Source organism: Pteropus vampyrus, unplaced genomic scaffold (assembly GCF_000151845.1).
Source record: "Pteropus vampyrus isolate Shadow unplaced genomic scaffold, Pvam_2.0 Scaffold927, whole genome shotgun sequence".
In the NCBI taxonomy this organism is placed as follows: Eukaryota; Metazoa; Chordata; class Mammalia; order Chiroptera; family Pteropodidae; genus Pteropus; species Pteropus vampyrus.
In genome coordinates, this window is record NW_011889708.1 from 313,615 (window position 1) to 335,139 (window position 21,525).

The following is a 21,525-nucleotide window of genomic DNA, read 5'->3' on the forward strand; positions in this document are numbered from 1 at the left end:
CAGGTGTGGGACCTGGACTTCTTGATCTTTTGGGGGGACCTCCACAGCCTAAATATTTCTCCTAATTTCCCCATGGGTGTGGGACCAGCCTGTTTTGTATCTGCCCCTCCTACCAGTCTCAAGGTGGCCTCTTCTGTGTGTCCCCAGTTGTAGGACCTTTGTTCAGCTAGACATCAGGAAACTCCCAATGATGGCTATTCTGTAGTTTAGTTGTGATTTTGATGTGGTTGTGAGAGGAAGCAAACACAGCGTTTACCTACTCTGCTTTCTTGCCCAGATGCCAGTTTGGATAATTTTTATTCTTTTATTCTTTTCTTTTGCCTGATTGCTCTGACTAGAATTTCCACTAGTTTGTTGAATAACAGTTGTGACACTGGGTATCGTTGTGTTAATCCTGATCTTAGAGGATGAACTTTCAGTTTTTCTCCATTGAGTACAATATTAGCTGAGGGTTTGTCATATATACCCTTTATCAGGTTAAGGTATTTTCCTTTTTTACCCATTTTGTTCAATGTTTTAATCATAAGTGGGTGTGGTATTTTGTTAAATGCTTTTTCCACATCTATTGATATTATATGATTTCTTTTATCTTTTTTAATATGGTGTATCACATTGACTTGCATATGTTGAATCATCTTTTTGTCTCTGGAATGAACTCTACTTAATCATGATGGATTATCTTTTAAAAGTATTTTTGTATTCGATTTGCTAGTATTTTGTTGAGAATCTTTACATCTGTATTCATCAGAGATATTAGTCTGTAACTTTCTTTTTTTACATTATCCTTTCCAAGTTTTAGTATCAGTGTAATGTTGGTCTCATAAAATTAGAGATGAATTATTGCCTCTTCAATTTTTTGGAAGAATTTGAGAAGGATAGTTATTAAATCATCTTTGAATGTTTGGTAGAATTCACTATTGAACTCATTTGGTCCTGGACTTTTACTTTTTTGGAGATTTTTGGCAATTGTTTCAATTTCCTTACTGTTGATTGATCTGTTTATATTTTCCAATTCTTGATTCAGTCAGGTGGTTTTATATTTCTAAGAACTTGTGCATTTTTTTAGGTTATTGCATGTAGTCTTTAATGAACATATACACACACAGAAATGCGTGCGTGTGTGTGTGTGTATGGAGAAAAACATATATATATATATATATATATATTTCAAGTAACATAATGTCCTCATGGTCAAGAAAAAGTAATTTCAGAAGGGAAATGGACAACCAAGAAGAAAGAAATAGCAGTAAAAATTGAATACGTGTATGAATATAAATGATCATTGATAGTAGAAAACAATGATATTTGAGGGGATTTGCAATAGATAGGTAGATAGATAGATAGATAGATAGATAGATAGATAGATAGATAGATAGATAGAGATAGAGAGAAAATAAGTGAAAGAATTGAATAGCCACTTCACAAAAGATGATATCTAAATACTCAGTAAACATACAAAAGTTATTAACCTCATTAGACATTAGTTAAATGCTATTTAAAATTATAACAAAATACCTACCATTATATATCTACACAGTCAAAAAAAATTAAACTGACAAATCAGGTGTTGATGAGGATTTGAAGAAATTAGAATTTTCATACACTGTGGAAATATAAATCAGAACAACTATTCTTGAAAACTATTTAGCAACAGCTACTAAAGTTAGATATGCTATATAACCTAACAGTTTCACTCTTACATAAATATGCATCAAAAATGTATATAATGTGAACCAAAAAGCATGCACCAGAATTTTCAAAAGAACATTATTTTTAATCACTAAAAACGGCTTCAGACTTTGGCAGTAGCATGAATAAATAACTTGTATTATATTCATATCATGGAGTTCCATACAGCAATGAAAAAGAATAGAGTATTGCTACACACAGATAAATCTTCTAAACTTAATCACAGTGTTAAGTGAATGAAGGCAAGCACAAAGAAGTACATATGATTCCATTTACATAAGGCTAAAAGAAAAGACAGGCAAAACTATTTTGTGAGGAGTTATAATAGGAATTATCTTTATAGCAGAGGGAGGGAGGGGGAAGGTGTTTATGATTTTATATTTGGGATATAAAAGTGAAAGCCACAAATGAACAAGACAAACAGACTCATAGACATGGACGACAGTTTAGTGTTTACCAGAGAGAAGAGGGGGAAAAGGGGAGAGGTATGTAAGGAGCAAAAAGGGTCAACTATATCGTGGCTGAAGGAGATTTGACTTTGGGTGGTGAACACAATGCAATATACATATGTATTATTGAATTGTATGCTTGAGACCTATATAATTTTATTAATGTCACCACAATAAATGTAATAAAAATATATAATATCAGAATTAATGTTTTGACAAAATAGAAAAAAGAATGAAATTATAGAGCGAGTATGATTATAGCTATGGTTTTTAAAAAGGAAAAAAGGTTGCAAGGAAATATACCAAAATGGCTTTAGTGACTTATATTGTCTTTAGTGAAATTATGAGATTTTCCTTTTTCTCCCCATTTTTTATTACTTAGTTGTTTTTGTAGTATGTATTATTTTTATAATGGAGAAAATGTAAAGTCACATCATTAAAGTATAAAACTATTTATAAAGTAGCCCACCCAATTTCCTTCTCTGGCTATGTATGCCCTTTCTCCCCTGGGGGTGCTTTGACTTTTAGCTGGTGTTGCTGTGCTCACCGCTGTGCCACATAACTCACCCACATGTTGCTTTGATTTTTATGTTTTAGAACTCTCACCTAAAAAAGAGTGGCAGCACACTTCACAGTCTCCAGTTCTCTTACCAACTCTCTGGGGTAGGGAAATCTACCTGATCCAATTTGAGGACCCACATTCCATGGCATGTCATTTTCAACTAATGCAAAGTTGGAACACAGATACATAAAACACACACACAACTCATTAGCTGATAGAACTTGCTGCAAAGAAAACATGTTATGTGAAACATGTTATGTGAAACTGAACTTAATTCTTCTGGAAGCCTTCATCAGTTCCTGGCATAAGCCAAGCGACTTCAGGCACAAATTCATTTTCCTGACTAATACTACTTAGTGCAGAACCTGGCTTTGCAGGGGATGGTGGTGGGGAGACTTTAAAACTTTTATGCATTTCAAAGCTTAGGGTTCAGAAAATGAGGTACGCAACCATTTAAAAAGCTCTCAATATCAGCAGGAAACATGCTGAGAAACTTCAGAATTTTTTTTTCAGAGAATTTTCATGAAAAAGGGCAGAACTAATGTGTTCTAACCATATATGTTTTAGTTTCCTCATGAGTCATTTCATTTATTCATTTCACAAGCAATTCTTGAATCTGAAAGTTGTGTAAGACCCTGTGCCAGGTACTGATATATCCTGTATTTAACAAGCTCAGAATCTGGAGCAGAAAATAATAAGTCAGCATTTTCTCAAGTCATTGGGGTCAGGGCTACTTCTTCAAAGAGCCTTTGGTATTTTTATATAGTCCTTCGTATTTTTTTGTGTGTGTTTGTTGTAACTTCTCTTTTATTTCTGATTTTATTTAAGTCTCTTCTCTTTCCTTAGTGAATCTAGCCAGAGGTTTGTCAACTTCATTAATCTATTCAAACACCAGTTATTTGTTGCATTCATTTTTTCTATTGTGTTTTTGTTTTCTATTTCTTTAATTCTCAAATTTTTATTATTTCCTTTTTTACTGACTTTGGGCTTCACCTTTTCTTTTTCTAGTTCTTTAAAGTGAAATGTTAGATTGTTTATTTGAGACTTTTCTTGTTTGTTGAGGTAGGCCTGTAATGATATAACTTCCCCTCATTACCACTTTTGCTGATCCGCCAAATTTTTATATGTTGTAATGTCATTCTCAATTGTCTGTATTTTTTGAGTTTTATTTCTTCTGATTCAGTTGTTTAGTAGCATGTTGTTTAATCTCCAAATATTTGTCCCCCCCGCCCTTTTTTTGCAGTTGATTTCCAATTTCACAGCATTGTGGTTGGAGAATATATTTGTTATGACTTCAGCCTTTTAAATTTTGTTGAGGCTAGTTTTGGTTTATTCCACAACGTATGGTTTATTCTTTAGAATTTTTTATGTGCACTAGAAAAGACTGTATAATCTGGAGTTCTGGGATGAAAAGCTTTGTAAATATCAATTATATTCTTATAGTTTAATGTGTCACTTAACACCTATATTTCCTTATTGATTTTCTCTTTGGATGGTTTACTCATAGCTCTCAATGGGATATGCAGGTCCTTTAATATAATTTTAGTCAGTTTCTCCCTTTAGTTTTTTTAGTAGTTGTTATATATTTTGGTACTCTCAGATTAGGTGCATATATATTAATGAGTGTTATGTCTTTTTTATGTATTGTTTCCTTTATCATTATAAAATGTCGATCCTTGTCTGTTGTTACCTTTTATATCTCAAAATCTGTATAATTAGATAGAAGTAGGACTATATCCACTTTTTGTGGATGCCATTTGCTTGGAGTATCATTTTCCACTCCTTCACTTTGAATCTCTGTTCACCCTTGCAGCTGAGATGTGTCTCCTGAATATAGAATTTAGTAATTTAGTTGGCTTTTGTTTTTAGATCCAACCCACTACTCTGTACCTTTTTATTGCTGAGTTCAGTCCATTTACATTTAGGGCGATTATCGATATATGAAAGTTTCCTTTAGCCATTTTATCTTTTGTTTTCTGGTAACTCTATATCTCTTGTTTCTCTTCCCATGTGTTTCTATCATTTTAGTTTAGTTTTATCATTTTTTTTCTCTTATTTTCTCTTTTTTTATGTCATGCGTCTCAATTCTAGACTTTTTTTTAATGGTTATTAGGTTTATGAAAAAGAAATTTTCATGTGTTAGTAGTTCCTTTTCTTCTAATTGTATCTTATCTCCATTCACCTGTACAGATTCAGACATGTACCCACTCCTATTTTGTTTTTGTGATCACCAAGTATCCCCTTTTATGCTTTAAGTTCATTTCCAAAGAGCAGTAGTTATTGTCTTCCTTTTTAAAAATGTTTTTACTTTCTTTAACCTTTATGTTATATTTAAATGTATAATACTCTATTCTGAACAGGGGGTGCAGTTTTCAGCTTCTGTTTCTTAGTCATCTTACTAGTATTGTTGTATCTTTTGTCCTTTTGTTTCAAGTAGAAAAATACCCTTTATTGTTTCCTGTAATGCAGATCTTGTGGTGGAAAATTTCCTCAGCTCTATATGTCTGAAGAATTTTTTTCTTTTTTTGCCTTCATATCTAAAGGATAACTTTGATGGAGATACTATTCTTGGCTGGTAATTTCTCTTTTTCATTCATTTGAATATTCGATTCCATTCTCTCCTAGCTTGTAGGTTTCTGTTGACAAATTCATGATAGTCAAATGAGATTTCCTTGATAGGTTACCATCTTTTCTCTGGCTGCCGTGAGAATTCTTTCTTTGTCATTAATTTTTGACAATTTTAATATAATGTGTCTTGGTGAAGGCCTTTTGAGTTAAGTGAGTGTTCTGTTGACTTCTTGAATTCCAAGCTCTAGCTTATTCTTTAGATTTGGGAAATTCTTGTCAACTATTTATCTGAGAATGCTTTCTAGTCTCTGCTCCTTTTCCTTGTCTTCAATAATGCCCATTATTCTTATGTTTCCTCTCCTGATGGTGTCAGCTAGTTCTTGAATTTCTCTTTCAAGATTTTTCATTCTTTGGTTTCTCTCTTCTTCTGATTTATTTCTAGATTTCTGTCTTCGATATCACTGATCCTTTCTTCCATTTGGTCGACTCTATTTTCCTAAGCCTGTTATTTTATTTTTCAACTCTTGCAGTGCGTTCTTTATCTCCAGAAAGTCTATTGTGTTCTTTCTGAAAGTTTCAGTCTCCTTGCTAAAGAACTCATTCTGCTCATCTAGTTTTTTTTTCAATTCTTGAAATTGTTGATATGATTTGTTTCAGATCTCATTGAGTTTTTTCAGAAGTACCATCCTGAATCCTCCGTCATTTAAGTTGCATATTTCTATGTCTGTAAGCTTATTTTCTGGAGATTTTTCTCTTTCTTTCTGAGATGCCTTGTCACCTTGGTTTTTCATGGTTTTTAATGGCCTTTTTCTCTGCCTGGACATTAACGGAAGTTTATTCTGCTTTCTTTCCAGAAAGAAGATTTATTATATAAAGGTCTCTCTTTAGCCTGATGCAAAGAAGGCACTTTTCTTTTGGTTTCCAGTAGGTGGCGTCTAAGCCTCTTGTATCTCTGCTTTATATAAAGTCTTAATAATGTTTTCTTTTCTTACAGATGTTTAATCATGCTCACCACCCTCAGTCTCAGTTCCTGTCAGTGTTAGCGACAGTTTCGGCACTGTTTGCTCATATTCTCCTGGGGCTCCACGATGTTCTGTCTCGAGGTGCGGGGAGGTGGGGGTAGGAGGAGGGCCCTCTGGGTTAGGGGATGTGAGTTGCGACTCAGTCTCAGTTTTGCAACCATGGCTGATAAAAATCAATTGTTGTTTCTCTGCCGTCCCCACTTCCTTCTGCCCTCATGACTGGGCAAGGCCACTGGCTGGGTGGAGCTCACAGCACTCCCAGGCAGGGCAGTTCAAGGAAGTTGCTTCTTCTTCCCTCCTACTCTTCCTACTTGAAGCTCCGTTGGCTGTGAGAGGCAGCTTCTTTGTTTCTCCCAGTCCACTGCCCAACACTTGGAATTTTGATCTGTGTTAACTCTTATGAGCAGGTCCCACGCTCAGACGTGCTGCTGTGCAGTTTGGGTGTTTTTCGTTGTGTTTTAGGTGTTCAGTTTATTGTTGTTTCAAGGGAAGAGATCTGGAGACATCTCTCATTCCGCCATGTTTTGGCATCACCATAGTGCCCTTTAAGAAGAGACCTCAAAGAAGTCCCATGTACCTTCTGCCATGTTAGAACACAGCAAAAAGACAGCAGTTGATTAACCATCACAGTTCCTCACAAAATACCAAATCTGCTGGCACCTTTATCTTGGGAGTACTCAACTTCTAGAACTGTAAGAAAAAAAAAAAAACATTTGTTGTTTATAAGCTATCTGGTTTATGGTATTTTGTTATAGCAACCCAAACTGTGACATTTAGGACAAATACTTATGTTACACCTTAACCAACAGAACTATTGCCTAAGTTCCTCATGGTTGTAGCACTCAGTCACTTAATTTTACCATAGTCCAGTAGTAGGCATGAGTGCTCTGATCCAGTGAATAATAAACTTTTGTGCTTACATATTAGGTTGACAGAATGGGTCTCCATGTATTGTACACCCCAGTTTAAACAAAATCCTAACCTTAAACCTAACCTGATACTAATCCTAACCTTAAAACTATACATAGCCCCAACCATAATCCTAACCCTAAACCTACACCTAACCTTAATCCTAACACTAACTTTAATCCTAATCACAAAACCAAGTCTTAACCCTAACCCTGTGCCTAAAACTATATCAACCATAACATTAACCCTAAACCTAACACTGTATTTACTTCAGCCCTAACCCTAAGCCTAAATTTAACCTTATACCTAAGTCAATGTTAAAATAACCCTAATCCTAATACCCACCCTACCCTAAACATTACACTACCCTATACATACACTCAAATTTAACCCTAACTCCATCCCTAATCTTAAGCCTAACGTTATACCTAATCTCAAACCCAAAACTGAACCTAACACTAATCCTAAATCTCAACACTAACCTTAATCTTGAACCTACCCTAACCTAACCTTTATTCTAATGTTAACCCCATTCTAAACCTAATCCCTATCCCTAAAACTAACCCTATATATAGACTCAACCCTTATCCTAACCCTAACATTAATACTAACCTCAACACTAACCCTAACCCTAAACCTGCATCTAACCTCAACCCTTGCCCTAACACCCTAATCCTAATCACAGCCCTAACCAACATCTGACCCTGACCCTGTGCTTAAAACTATATCTAACCATAACACTAACCTTAAACCTAACACTACCCACTTTAATCCTAACCTTAAGCCTAAACCTAACCCTATACTTAAATTCAGTGCTACAACTAATTCTAGTATGATTCCAACCCCTAAATATAACATTACTCTATACCTACACTCAAATAAACCTCTAACCATAAGCGTAACCCTAAACCTTGCCTCCAACCTAATACTAAATGTAGCACTAAACCTAACCTCAACCCTAGCCTTAACACTGAACCTACTCTAACTCTAACCCTGATCCTAATCCTAACCCCATTCTTTAACCTAATCTTAACCCTAAGTCTAACCCTATACCAAACCTCAAAACTAAAATTAATCCTTTAACTTAACCTTAATCCTAACCTTAACCCAAATCAACTCTCAAACCTAACCCTAACCCCCAACCTAAGCCCAACACTACACCTAACTCTAATCTTAACCTTAACACTAATCTTAAGCCTAACCCTTATACCTAACAACCCAAACACTATCAAGACTAAACGTGCAGAACCTCAACCCTAACCCTGACCCTAACCCTAAAATCAACTGTAACTTTAACGCTAAGTCTAACACTATACTTAACCTCAAACAAACCTTAAACTTAACACATAAACTATACATAAACTCAGCGCTAACCCCAAAGTGAACCCTAACCCTTTATCTAACCCTAACCTCACCTCATCCGTAAACCTAATCTTAACCCCAATTCTATACTCAACCCTAACCGTAATTCTAATCTTAACCCTAAACCTAACATTATACTTTACCTCAACCCTAACCCTAACCCTAACTCTAACCTAACCCAAACCATAACCCTAATTCTAACCCCAATCATAACCCCAACCTACCCCAAACCTAAACCTAACTAATATGAAATCTAACACAATTACTAACCCTAAACTCAAATTTAATCCTCACTCTAAGGCTAATCCCAGTCAGAGCTAACCTTTTGCTAACTCTAACTCAATTGTTAACCCTAACCTATTTCAACCCACACTAACCATAAACCTAAATCTAACCCAAATTCTCTCTACCTTTAAACTTAGCCCTATACCTAACCATAACCTGACCAGAAGTCTAACTCTGACTAACCTCAACCTTAATTGTAACCGTAATCCTAAACTGAATCCAAAACCTAATCCTAACCCTAACCATGAGCCTAACCCTATACCTAACCACAAACCTAACTTTAATGCTGATTCTAACCTCAACCCTAACTTTAAGCCTAAACCTATCCTAGACCTAACCCTAATCTTACCCCTAACCTCAAGACCATCCCTAGACCTAATCCTTACCCAAACTAACACTGTACTTAACCTGACAATAAACCTAAGCCTACACCTATACCTAAACTCAATTTTAATTCAAGCCCTAATCTTAATCCTAAACAACCCTAATTCTATACTTAACCCTAACCCTAAGCCTAACCCTCTATGTAACTCAACCCTCATCCCAACTGTAACCCTAATATTACTTCAACCTTAACACCTAAAACCTATGCCTGAGCCTATTCTCAACCCTATACAAAACATCAAGAAGAAATATTTTCATTAAAAAACAAAAACAAAAACAAAAAAAAAAACCTTGAAGAGTGAGGAATAATTTTATACATTTGTGGTTGGTATTTAAAAGTTTGTATCTCAAGACATACCAAAAGCACCTACAGGTTACCACCAAGTTTTGCCCAAGTTCTAAGAAAGTTCTGAAACTTAGTGGTGTAGGGCTTGTACTTAGAAAGTCCAGACAGTCTGGGTTGCTTATTCCAAGGACAGAAGCTTGAAAATGTTCTTATGTTTGATAGAAGACACCTTTCAGGAAGCCAGTGGACCCTCGCTAGGTAGGTTTCCTGAGGAAGGGGGAGAGCTCTGTGCTCATCAGTCCTTCAAGCTTCTCAGGAGATGTACCCATCGCAGGAGCAACATGTGTCTTGGGTTTAAAGAGACTGAGCTCCAGAAAGCTAAAGTCAGAGCCTAAGCAGCCAACCACCCTTTAGAACCCTTCTCAGACTGTAGCAGAGTCATTCAAACCAGCAAAAGGTGCTTCTGAGGCAGCCTCAGGGAAGTCTTCACATTCTTTCAGTGCTGCTCCCAGGAAAGTCTGTCTGCAAAGGTGTGATGTTGTGGCCATAGCTGGCATACTCAGAGGCATACTGGCCAGCTTGAGCTGCTGGGCAGTGTGGGTCAGCTGGAATGTAGTACTGGGGTGGGCTGTGTCGGGAAGCAGTGTGCACTCCATTTTTAGCATGTCAGCCACCCCTTTGAGCAGGTCCAGAAAACCAAAGGCCAAGGCAGCCTTTCGTAAATGGTTCACCTCCTTATAGAATATCTATGTTTTTTTTTTTTTTTCCCGGTTAGTTTCCTTGTATATCTTAAGATCTTCTGTGCATCTGTCTGCAGGCCACTGGGTTTGATCCAAACAGTCACATTCTGGGCATACTTGTGTCTTTTGTTGGGGCTGCAGGGGGAATGGGCTCTTACTATCATCTTTGCCATAACGGTTTTCTTTAGCATCTGAAATAGGACCCAACCGTGCCATTTTCCCTAGCCATTGGAGAGGTTCTGGGCCAGGCTCAAAGATATTATGAGGTTTGATTTCTTCTTGCTGTCACCTTGAGAGTAGAGCATTTCGTCATTCAGTACCTAACTGGACTATCGATGCCATTCCTTCTACTTTTAGGCTGCCATGGAGCAGGACACAAAAGTTGGGTATTTTGCCTGCAGTCCGATTGGCTGAATTTTCATCTTCATTTTTGTCAGTTATGCCAGTACCCACCTCATCACCTTCTTCGTTACGTGCTATAGGAAGGACCAAATGTCTGGACAGAACTGGGGGAGTTGAAATATCAGCTATATCAATAAATCCCACTATTTCCAAATTTGGAGATTCCACTCATGTATAACCCTTACTTTTAATCCTATTCTTAACTTCACCTTAGTTCTTTCCCTAACCCTAAGCCTGATCCTCTATGTAACATCAACTATAAACCTAATCCTAATCCTAAACCTATCCTCAACCCTAACTCTAACCCCAACCCTAACAGTAATCTTAATAAGCCTATAACAAATCTCAACCATAATTCTAATCCTAAACTTAAACCTAACCTTAAACCTAAACTTAACCCTAAGGCTTACCTTTACTTAACCACAACCCTAACCTTAAGCATAACACTATACCTAAACCCTATCCTAACCCTAACTAACCCTAATGCTAATATCCATACTAACTCTAACCCTAACCCATTACCTATCTATTTACTGACACTCAACCCTAAACCTAACCCTAACCCTAAGCCTAAGCCTAAGTGTATACTTAAACTCTACCTTAATTCTAACCATAAACAATACTAATCTCAACCTAACTCTAACACTAACCCTAAATCTAATCCTAAAAATAACCCCTAACAGAATCCCAAACAACCTTGCCCATACCCCTACTCCTAAGCCTATTTCTACACCTAAACTCAACCCTAACTCAAAGCTAACTCTAAGCCTAACCCTATACTTAACTTCAACACTAACCCTAACACCAACCAAAACTATAACCCTAGCTTGATACCTAATCTCAACCATAACTCTAATTCTAACATTAACCCTAACTCTACCTAAACTCAACCCTAACACTGCCCTAAAACCATACAGAACTTCAATCATAAACCAAATTCTGTTGCTAATATCCTCAACTCTAACATAATCCTAGCTTAACACTATAACTAACCTCAACCTACACTCTACTATAACCCTAACTTTAAACCTATACCTCAAATCAACCCTAGCACTAACCCTGACCCTATATCTAACCTACACCCTAATCCTAATCCAAAATCTAATTTTAACCTCGACACTAACCCCGACCCTATACCTAATCTCAACACGAACTCTAAAACTAATCCTAAACTTGGGCCTAACCCTCTAACCTCAACCCTAATAGTAACCCTAAACCCAATCCTAAACAACCCTAACCCTGATACTAACCCTAAGCCTAATCCTAACCACAACTTTTACCTCAACATTAAATTTAATTCTAACCCTAATTCTAACCTCAACACTAACCTTAAACCTTACCCTAAATTTAACCTCATTCTTACCCCACTCTAACCCTAAATGTAATCTTACCCTTAATACTATCATAACTCTATACCTACCCCTAAATCTAAACCCACACTTAACCTCAAACCTAACCCTAACTCTAATTTTAACTTCAACATGAACCCTAACACTAAGCCTAACTTTATATCTAACTTCAAATATAACACTAACAATAATAATATGAACCTCAACTCTAAACCTAACAGTAAAGCTAACATCAACCCTATCCATAACCTCAGCCCTAAAATAACTATAACCCTATCCCAGAGCCTAAACCATTCTTAACACTAACACTAACCCAAACACTAATTCTAACACTTAACACTAACCCAAACACTAATTCTAACAAAAACACTAAGCCAAAGTTAATACCTAACTTAAAACTTAACCTAACCCTGACCCTAAACCTAACCTGACACCTAGCCAGAACCTTAAGATTAAGCCTATACTAACCTCAAACATAACCCTAACCCTAATACTAATCATAACTCAAACTTAACCTTAATACTAAGCCTAAACCTATACTTTATCTCAACTCTAATCATAACTCTAACCCTAAGCCTATGCTGAAAACTATCTAAACTCAACCCTAATTTAAGCCTGAATGTTTACCTAACATTTAACCTCACCCTATTCTTAACACTAAGTCTAAAACTATACCTACCCTTAATGCTAAATCACTCTAATCCTAACCTTACTCTATACCTAACCCTAATCCTAACCCTAAACTTGGCCTGACTTCAGTGCTTACCCTAATGGTAATTCCTAAACCTAACCTCTACACTAAGCCTAACCCTAAACTAATCCTAACCTCAACACTAACCTAACCTGAACCCTCATACCTACTCCTAAACGTAACACTTACTGTAATCTTAACCTCAACCCTAATCTAATCCTAAACATTGTCAAAACCTCATCACTAACACTAAGCCTATTCCTATCCCTAACCTCAACCCTAAACCTAATGAAAATGCTAAATCTAACCCTATACTAAAACTCAACCCTAATCCTAACCCCAATGCTAAATGTATACCTAACTTAAACCTTAACACTACCCTAATTCTAACATCAGCCCTAATCTTAATCTAAGACTAACCCTAATATTTATCTTATACCTAATTTCATCCCAAATTTTCTATAACAATACCTAAACTCAACACTAATTGTACCTAACCACAATACCTAAACTGTGACACTAATTATAATTCTAACCTCAAGCCTACCCCTAAGCCTAACTGTACACCTAAACTCAACCCTAACTCTAATTCTAATCTTAACCCTCAACTCAACAGTGACTCCAACCCTGACATTAAGGCTAACAATATACCTAATCTAAACCCTAAACTTAATGCTAACACTAATTATAACCACAAAACTAACCCAACCCTAACCCTCACCCTAGACTTAAAACTATACCTACTGTCAACCCTAACCCTAAGCATATTCTGAACCTCAACCCTAATATTCACATTAATGCTAACCCAAACCCTATAGAAAACTAACTCTAACCCTAACTTTTTGCCTAACCTTACCTCTAACCAGACCTTAGCCATAATCCTTAACCCTAACCTTAACCCTATACCTAACCTCAAACCTAAGATTAACATTTACCATGTTAACTCTAACCCTAAACCTAGCGCTAAACTCAGTTAAAATGATAACCTCAAACCTAATTCTAACCATAACTCTAATCCTGTGCATACACTTGAGCTTAACCCTAAATCTATACCTAAAGTCAACCCTAACCATAACCTTAATTCTAACCTTAACCTCAACCTTAACCGTAGAGCTAACTCTATGCCTAACCTCTACTCTAAACCTAACTCTAAGCCTAAACTTATCCTATATCTAAACTCCAACCTACTCTAACCCTAATCCTAACTTTAAACATATACCTAACCTGAAACCTAGGCCTAACCCTAACTCTAATCTTAACCTTAGTTCTAACCCTAACCCTAACATTAACCCTAAACCTAACCCTACAACTTACCTCAAATCTAACCCTAACTCTAATGTTTAACCTAAATTCAAACTTAAACCCTAACCTAAACCTAATGTATAATCCTAATCCTATACCTAACCTCAAACCTAACACTAAATCTAACCCTAATCCTAACCATAATCCTAAACCCAACCCTGGTGCCTAACTCATTACATAACCTTAACATTAACCCTAACACTAAGCTTAGGCCTAATTTATACCTAATCAAATCTAATCCTAAACATAATTGTGAATCTAACCTCAACCCTAAACTTGACCCTAACTCAGCACAGCTTAAATTTATACCTAACGTCTAACCTGACCATAACCCTAAATGAAACCTAAGCCTAAATTTATACCTAATCTCAACCCTAACCCAATCCTAACACTAACCCTAACACCAATTCTAAACTAAATATTAACCCCATTTCTAACAATAATCTGAAGGTTAACCCTATATGTTACCTTAACCCTAACCATTGCCCTAATTAAATTTTAATCCTAAAGCTAACCCTATATGTACCACAAACCAAACCATAACTCTAATCCTAAACTGAACCCTAACCCTAACCTTATGCTTAACTCACCTAACCTCAATCCTAATTCTAACCCTGACCATAGTACAAAAACCTAATCCTAATCCTGACCCAAACCATAATCTAACCTGATACATAACCTCAGACCTAACCCAACACTAACCTTAAGCCTAACATTACACCTAAACTCAAGGCTAATCCTAAGCATAAATAAAACATGAAGCCTAACCTGATATCTAACTTCAGCCATAAATCTAACCCTAATCCTAATGTTAACCCTATACCTAGACTCAACCCTAACCCAAACCCTAACTGTAACTCTAACCCTAAACCTACACTAAACCTCAACCATAAACCTAACTCTGTTGTTAATCTTAACATCAACCCTAACCATAAATCTAAGCCTAACCATAACCCTATACCTAACCCTAAACCTAGCCCTACACCTAAGCTCAACCCTTACCCAAACCCTTATCCTAACCTCAACCTGAATCCTTCCCCTAACCCTGAGCCTAACCCTATACGTAAATTCAACTCTAACATTAATCTTAACCATAATCTTGACCCAAATATATGGTAATGGAGGAAATTTAACTTTGGGTGGAGAACATACAACGCAATATACGTAAGTATCACTGAATTGTATGAACTCTTATAAATTTGTCAACCAATATCACCTCAATAAATTTAATAAAAAATAAACCTAACACTAAACCTAAGACTACCCCTATCTATATCCTCAACCCTAAACTGAACCTTAACCCTTTCCCAAAGCATTACACATTCCTAAGCTCAATTCTAACCTTAACACTAACCATAAGCCAAAGTCTATACTTAAATTTAACCCTAACCATAACTTGACAACTAACCATAACTTTAACACTAAACCTAAGACTAAACCTATATTATTTCTAACCCTAACTCAAATCATAATCTCAATCTTAACCCTAACACCAACCCTAAGCCTAAACCTACAGCTAACCTCAACCCTAATCATAACCCTAACCATAACTCTACACCAAAATCATACCTAAACTCAATCCTAATCTAAGTCTGAACCTATGCCTAATATTAAACCTGACACTGACCCTAATACTATACCTATCTTTAATAAGAAACCTCACCCTAATCCTAACCTGACACTAACCCTAACTATATCCTAAACCTAATACCCTAAACCTAATCCTAACTATAACCCGAGTGTGCCAACTTCAACTTAAACCTTAAGTTTAAATCTAATCCTAAACTTATCCTAACACTAAAGTAATCCTAAGCTTACACAAAACCAAAACCTTAACTCTAAATGTAACCCTGACCTGGAGCATACTGTACCTAACTTTAAACCTAACCCTAAACTAAACCCTAAGCCTAAACCTATGCCTATGTTTGCTAAACCTAGCCCTACTCAAAGTTAAACCTATACCTAACTTCAACCCAAACCTAAACTCTAAATGTATACTTAAATTCAACCCTGATTCTAATCCTAATTCTGTCTTAATACTAAATATAACCCCTAACCCTATGCCTAGACTGAACACACACCTTAATCCTAAACCTAAGTCTAACTGTACACATAAACTCAAACCTAAACTTAAACATAATTTTAAGCCTAACCCTAACCATAATTTTAAATCGAACCTAAATCACCCTAACCCTAACCCTTAACGTAACCACAACCACAAACCTGTCCATACACTTGTACCTATGCCTATCTCTAACTTGAACTCTATCCTATACCCAATGCCAACCCTAAGGCTAACATTATACTTAACCTCAGACAAACCCTAAACTTAACACTATACATAAAAACCTAACCCTAAACCAAAACCTAACCCTAAGTCTAACCCTAACCCGACCTTGATTCTAACCTAACCCTAATTGCAATTTTATTCTCAATTCTAACCCTAACTCTAAACCTAACCCTATACTTTACCTCACTGTAACTCTAATGGTAATCCATTATCAACCCTAATCCTAACCTTAAACCTAACCCTATACCTAACCTCAGCCTAACACTTAAGCCAACCACAACACTATCTCAAAAATCTATACTTAATCCAATCTTAACCCTAACCCTAATCATAAATATGACCTTAACCCTAACACCAACCCTAAGCCTAAAACTAATCCTAAACTCAGTTTTTATCCTAATGCTAACACTAACCCTAAACATAAGTTAAATCCTATAGCTAACCTCCACCCTAAACCTAATACTAAGCTTCATCCTAAACTAAACCCAAAACCATAACCCTAATCCCAAACCTAAGCCTAACTCTAAAATGCAAAAGGTTAAAGACAAGGAGAGAATCCTAAAAGCAGCAAGAGAAAGGTAGCTAGTTACTTAAAAGGGAGCTCTCATAAAAGTCAGCTGATTTCTCAAATACTCTGTAGCCCAGAAAAAACTGGCATGAATTGTTCAAAGTGATGAAAAGGAAGGACCTACAACCAAGATAACTTTACCTAGCAAAGCTATCAATTAAAATTGAAGGTGAGATAAAGAGTTTCACAGACAGGAAAAAGTTAAAGGGTTGAAAAAAGACATTTCATACAAATGGAAATGAATGAAAACTGGGGTAGCCATGCTTACATCAGAAACAAAAACTTTAAAACAAGGCTATCATAAGAGACTGAAAATTACATAATGGTAAAAGCATCAATCCAACAAGAGGATATAACCCCAAAAAACATTTGTGCACCCAACATAAGAACACTGAAGTGTATAAAGCAAATATTAACTGACTAAAGGTAGAGATTGACAGTAATACAGTCATGGTAGGGGAATACCCCATTGACATAAATGAACAGATCTTCCAGACAGAAAATCAACAAGGAAACAGTGGCCTTAAATGTCATACTAGACCAGACTAATTTAATTGGTATTTTCAGAGTATTTCACCCTGAAGCAACAATATATGTTCTTCTCAAGTGCAGATGGAAATTTTTCTAGGCTACATGACATGTTAGGCTACAAAACAAGTCTCAATAAATTTAACAAGATTAAAATCATATTAAGCATCTTATCCAACCACAATGGTATGGAACTAAAAATTAATCACAAAAAAAAAAAAAAAAACCAACCCTGAAAAATATACAAACACATGAAGGCTAAATAACATGCTATCAAACAATGAATGGGTTAACAATGAGATCAAGTAAGAAATCAAGAATCATTGACACAAATAAAGTACAATGACTCAAAATCTATGGGACATGGCAAAAGCAGTCCTAAGAGGAAAATTCATAGTAATACATGCCAACCTCAAGAAAGAATAAAAATTTCAAACTAACCTTACACTTAAAGGAACTAGGACATAAAATAGGAAACAAAGTCCAAAGTGAGTAGAAGGAAGCAAATAATAAAGTTAAGAGCGGAAATAAAAGAAAGTCTAAAAAATACAAAAGATCAATGAAACCAAGAGTTGTTTCTTTGAAAAGATAAATAAAATTTATAAACCTTGAATCAGACTCATCATGAAAAAAGAGGGCTCAAATAAATCGAAAGAATTGACAACTGACACCACCAAAATAGAAAGGATTATAAAAAATACTCTGAGCAATTGTATGCCAACAAATGGAAGATTTAGAAGAAAAAGATAAATAATAGAAACACACAATCTCCTAAACTGAGTGAGGAACAGAAAATCTGAACTGGTCAATAATCAGATCCTAAAAAACAAAAGTCCTGGACCAGAAGGCTTTACAGGTGAATTTTACAAAACAGTCAAAAAATAATGAACACTTATTCCTCTAAAAATATTTCAAAAAATTCAAAAGAAGGGAAGGCTCCCAGCTTACATTATTAAGCCACCTTTACCCTGATTTCATCACGAAAGACATTACCAAAAAAAAAAAAAAAATTATAGATCAATATCCCTGATGAGCATAGATGCAAAAATCCTCAAAAAATATTAGCAAACTGAGTTCAGCAATACAAAACAAGTCTCAATAAATTTAAGAAGATTAAAATCATATTAAGCATCTTATCCAACCACAATGGTATGGAACTAAAAATTAATTAAAAAGATAATACACCATGACCAAGTGGGATTTATTCCTGGAATTCAAGATTGGTTTAATATCTTCAAATCAATTAATATATTACACCACATAAAATAAAAAATATAAATCATATGATTATATCAATAGATGCAGAAAAATGATTGACAGAATTTGTCATTCATTTATGATAGAAATTCTCAGTAAAGTTGGAATAGAGGGAACACACCTGAACACAAAAAAGTACACATATGACAAACCCTCAGGTAACATCATAATGGGGAAAAGCTAAAAGCATTATCCTAAAGATTAGGAACAGGATAAAGATGTCCACTTTCACCACATTTATCCAACACAGGATTGGGAGTCCTAGCCTCAGCAATCAGACAAAAAAAAACAAAAACAAAAACAAAAAACCCACAAAAAACAAACAACACCATCCAAATTGGAAAGCAAGGTATAAAACTGTCATTATTTGCAGATGACAAGACTGGAACTAAAACAAGGCTATCATAAGAGACTGAAAATTACATAATGGTAAAAGCATCAATCCAACAAGAGGATATAACCCCAAAAAACATTTGTGCACCCAACATAAGAACACTGAAGTGTATAAAGCAAATATTAACTGACTAAAGGTAGAGATTGACAGTAATACAGTCATGGTAGGGGAATACCCCATTGACATAAATGAACAGATCTTCCAGACAGAAAATCAACAAGGAAACAGTGGCCTTAAATGTCATACCTGACCAGACTAATTTAATTGGTATTTTTGGAGCATTTCACCCTGAAGCAACAATATGTGTTCTTCTCAAGTGCAGATGGAAAACCCTAAAAATTCCACCCCAAAACTATTAGAACTAATATGAATTCATTAAAGTAAAAAGATACAAAATTAATATTCAAAAATTGGTTCTATACACAAATAATAAACTATCAGAGACCTTAGGTAAACAATTGCATCAAAAAATAAAATACCTGGGTTTAGAGAAAAATGGCGGAGTGAGAGTTGTCCCCAGATCTCTCCCCTTGAAACAACAATAAGCTGAACATCTAAAACTCAACAAAAAACACCTAAACTGCACAGCAGCATGCCTAGCATGGGATCTGCACATAAGAGCTACCACAGGTCAGAACCCTCGGTGTCAGGAGGTGGACTGGGAGAAACAAACAAGCTGCCTCTTGCAGCTGCCGGAGCTCCCCGTAGGAGGAGGGGGAGAGGAGAAGGTGTGGTGAGTTCCCGGAACAGCCTTCCCTGGGAGTGCTGTGAGTTCCATGCGGCCAGCAGCAGGGCCCAGTTATCAGGGCAGAAAGCAGAGAAGCAGGACAGCAGAGAAACAACAGTTGATTTTTATATCCATGGTTGCAAAACCAAGGCTGAGCTGCAGTGCCCAACCCCCAATCCAGAAGGACCCTCCAGCCATATTCTCTGAGACCGAACACTGAGGAGCCCCATGGAAATCTGAATAAATGCTACCGAAACTGTGGCTAACACTGACAGAGACTGAGACTGATAGTAGTGAGCATGATTAAATATCTTTTAAGGTTAAAAAAAAAAATAAAGGCATTATTAAGGCTTTATGTAAAGCAGGTATCCAAGAGGCTTAGACGCCACCTACTGGAAACCAAAAGAAAAGCGCCTTCTTTGCAGCAGGCTAAAGGAAGACCTTTCTATAATCTGGGAAAACAGCAGACAACACTTCCATTAATACCGAGGCAGAGAAATAGTCCATTAAACACCATGAACAACCAAGGTGACAAGGCATCTCAGAAAGAAAGAAAAATCTCCAGAAAATAAGCTTACAGATGTGGAAATATGCGACAAGTGACAGAGAATTCAGGATGGTACTTCTGAAAAAACTCATTGAGATCTGAAATGAATCATATCAACAATTTCAGGAACTGAAAAAACAACTATATGAGCAGAATGAGTTCTTTAGCAAGGAGATTGAAACCCTCAAAAAGAACAGAATAGACCTTCAGGAGATAAAGAAAACACTGCAAGAGTTTAAAAATGAAATAGCAAGCTTGGGAAATAGGGCCGACCAAATGGAGGAAAGATCAATGATATCGAAGACAGAAATAAGGAAGAAGAGAGAAACAGAATGAAAAATAATGAAAGAGAAATAAAAGATCTAGCCGACACCATCAGGAGAGGAAACATGAGAATAATGGGCATTATAGAAGGCAAGGAAAAGGAGCACGGATTAGAAAGCATTTTCAGACAAATAGTTGATGAGAATTTCCCAACGCTAAAAAATGAGCTGGAGCTTGGAATTCAAAAAGACAAAAGAACACCCAATTATCTCAACTCAAAAAGGCCTTCACCAAGACATATTGTATTAAAATCATCAAAAATCAATGACAAAGACAAAATTCTCAGGGCAGCCAGGGAGAAAAGGATGGTAACTTATAAAGGAAAATCCATTAGATTATCATCGGACTTCTCAGCCCAGACTTTATAAGCCAGAAAGGAGTGGAATCAAATACTCAGGCTGTTAAGTGAAAGGAATTACCAGCCAAGGATAATGTCTCCAGCTAAGCTCTCCTTTAGATATGAAGGAGAAATTAAGACCTTTCCAGAGAAAGAAAAATTGAGGGAATTCTCCAATTCTCCACACGTGTGTGTGTGTGTGTGTGTGTGTGTGTGTGTGTGTGTGTGTGTGTATATATATATATACACACACACACACACACACACACACACACACACATGCATAATTAGGAGTAAGCTAACTATCAGGCCAATAGAAGCAGAGGATTACAACCTTTACTAAGAACAGCGCATTATAAGCTTAAATAATAAGAGATTTGCTATAGCAAGATAGTAATGAATGTTCAGCATACCTAGGGACAAATTGAGAAAACAATGACTGAAAAGGGGAGGATTCAAAGATCCTAACTCGCTAGTGGAATGGAGATAAGGCACACGCAGAAGAAAATGGATGACTGTGTATATATAACTATCATTTACATATTTGTAATGG

The 21,525-nt window shown here is 36.1% G+C and overlaps 1 pseudogene; it reads right to left on the bottom strand.

The window, feature by feature from the left end:
• Positions 1–9,998: 9,998 nt before the first annotated feature.
• LOC105309895 overlaps positions 9,999–21,525 on the bottom strand; it is a 56,325-nt pseudogene continuing 44,798 nt past the window's right edge.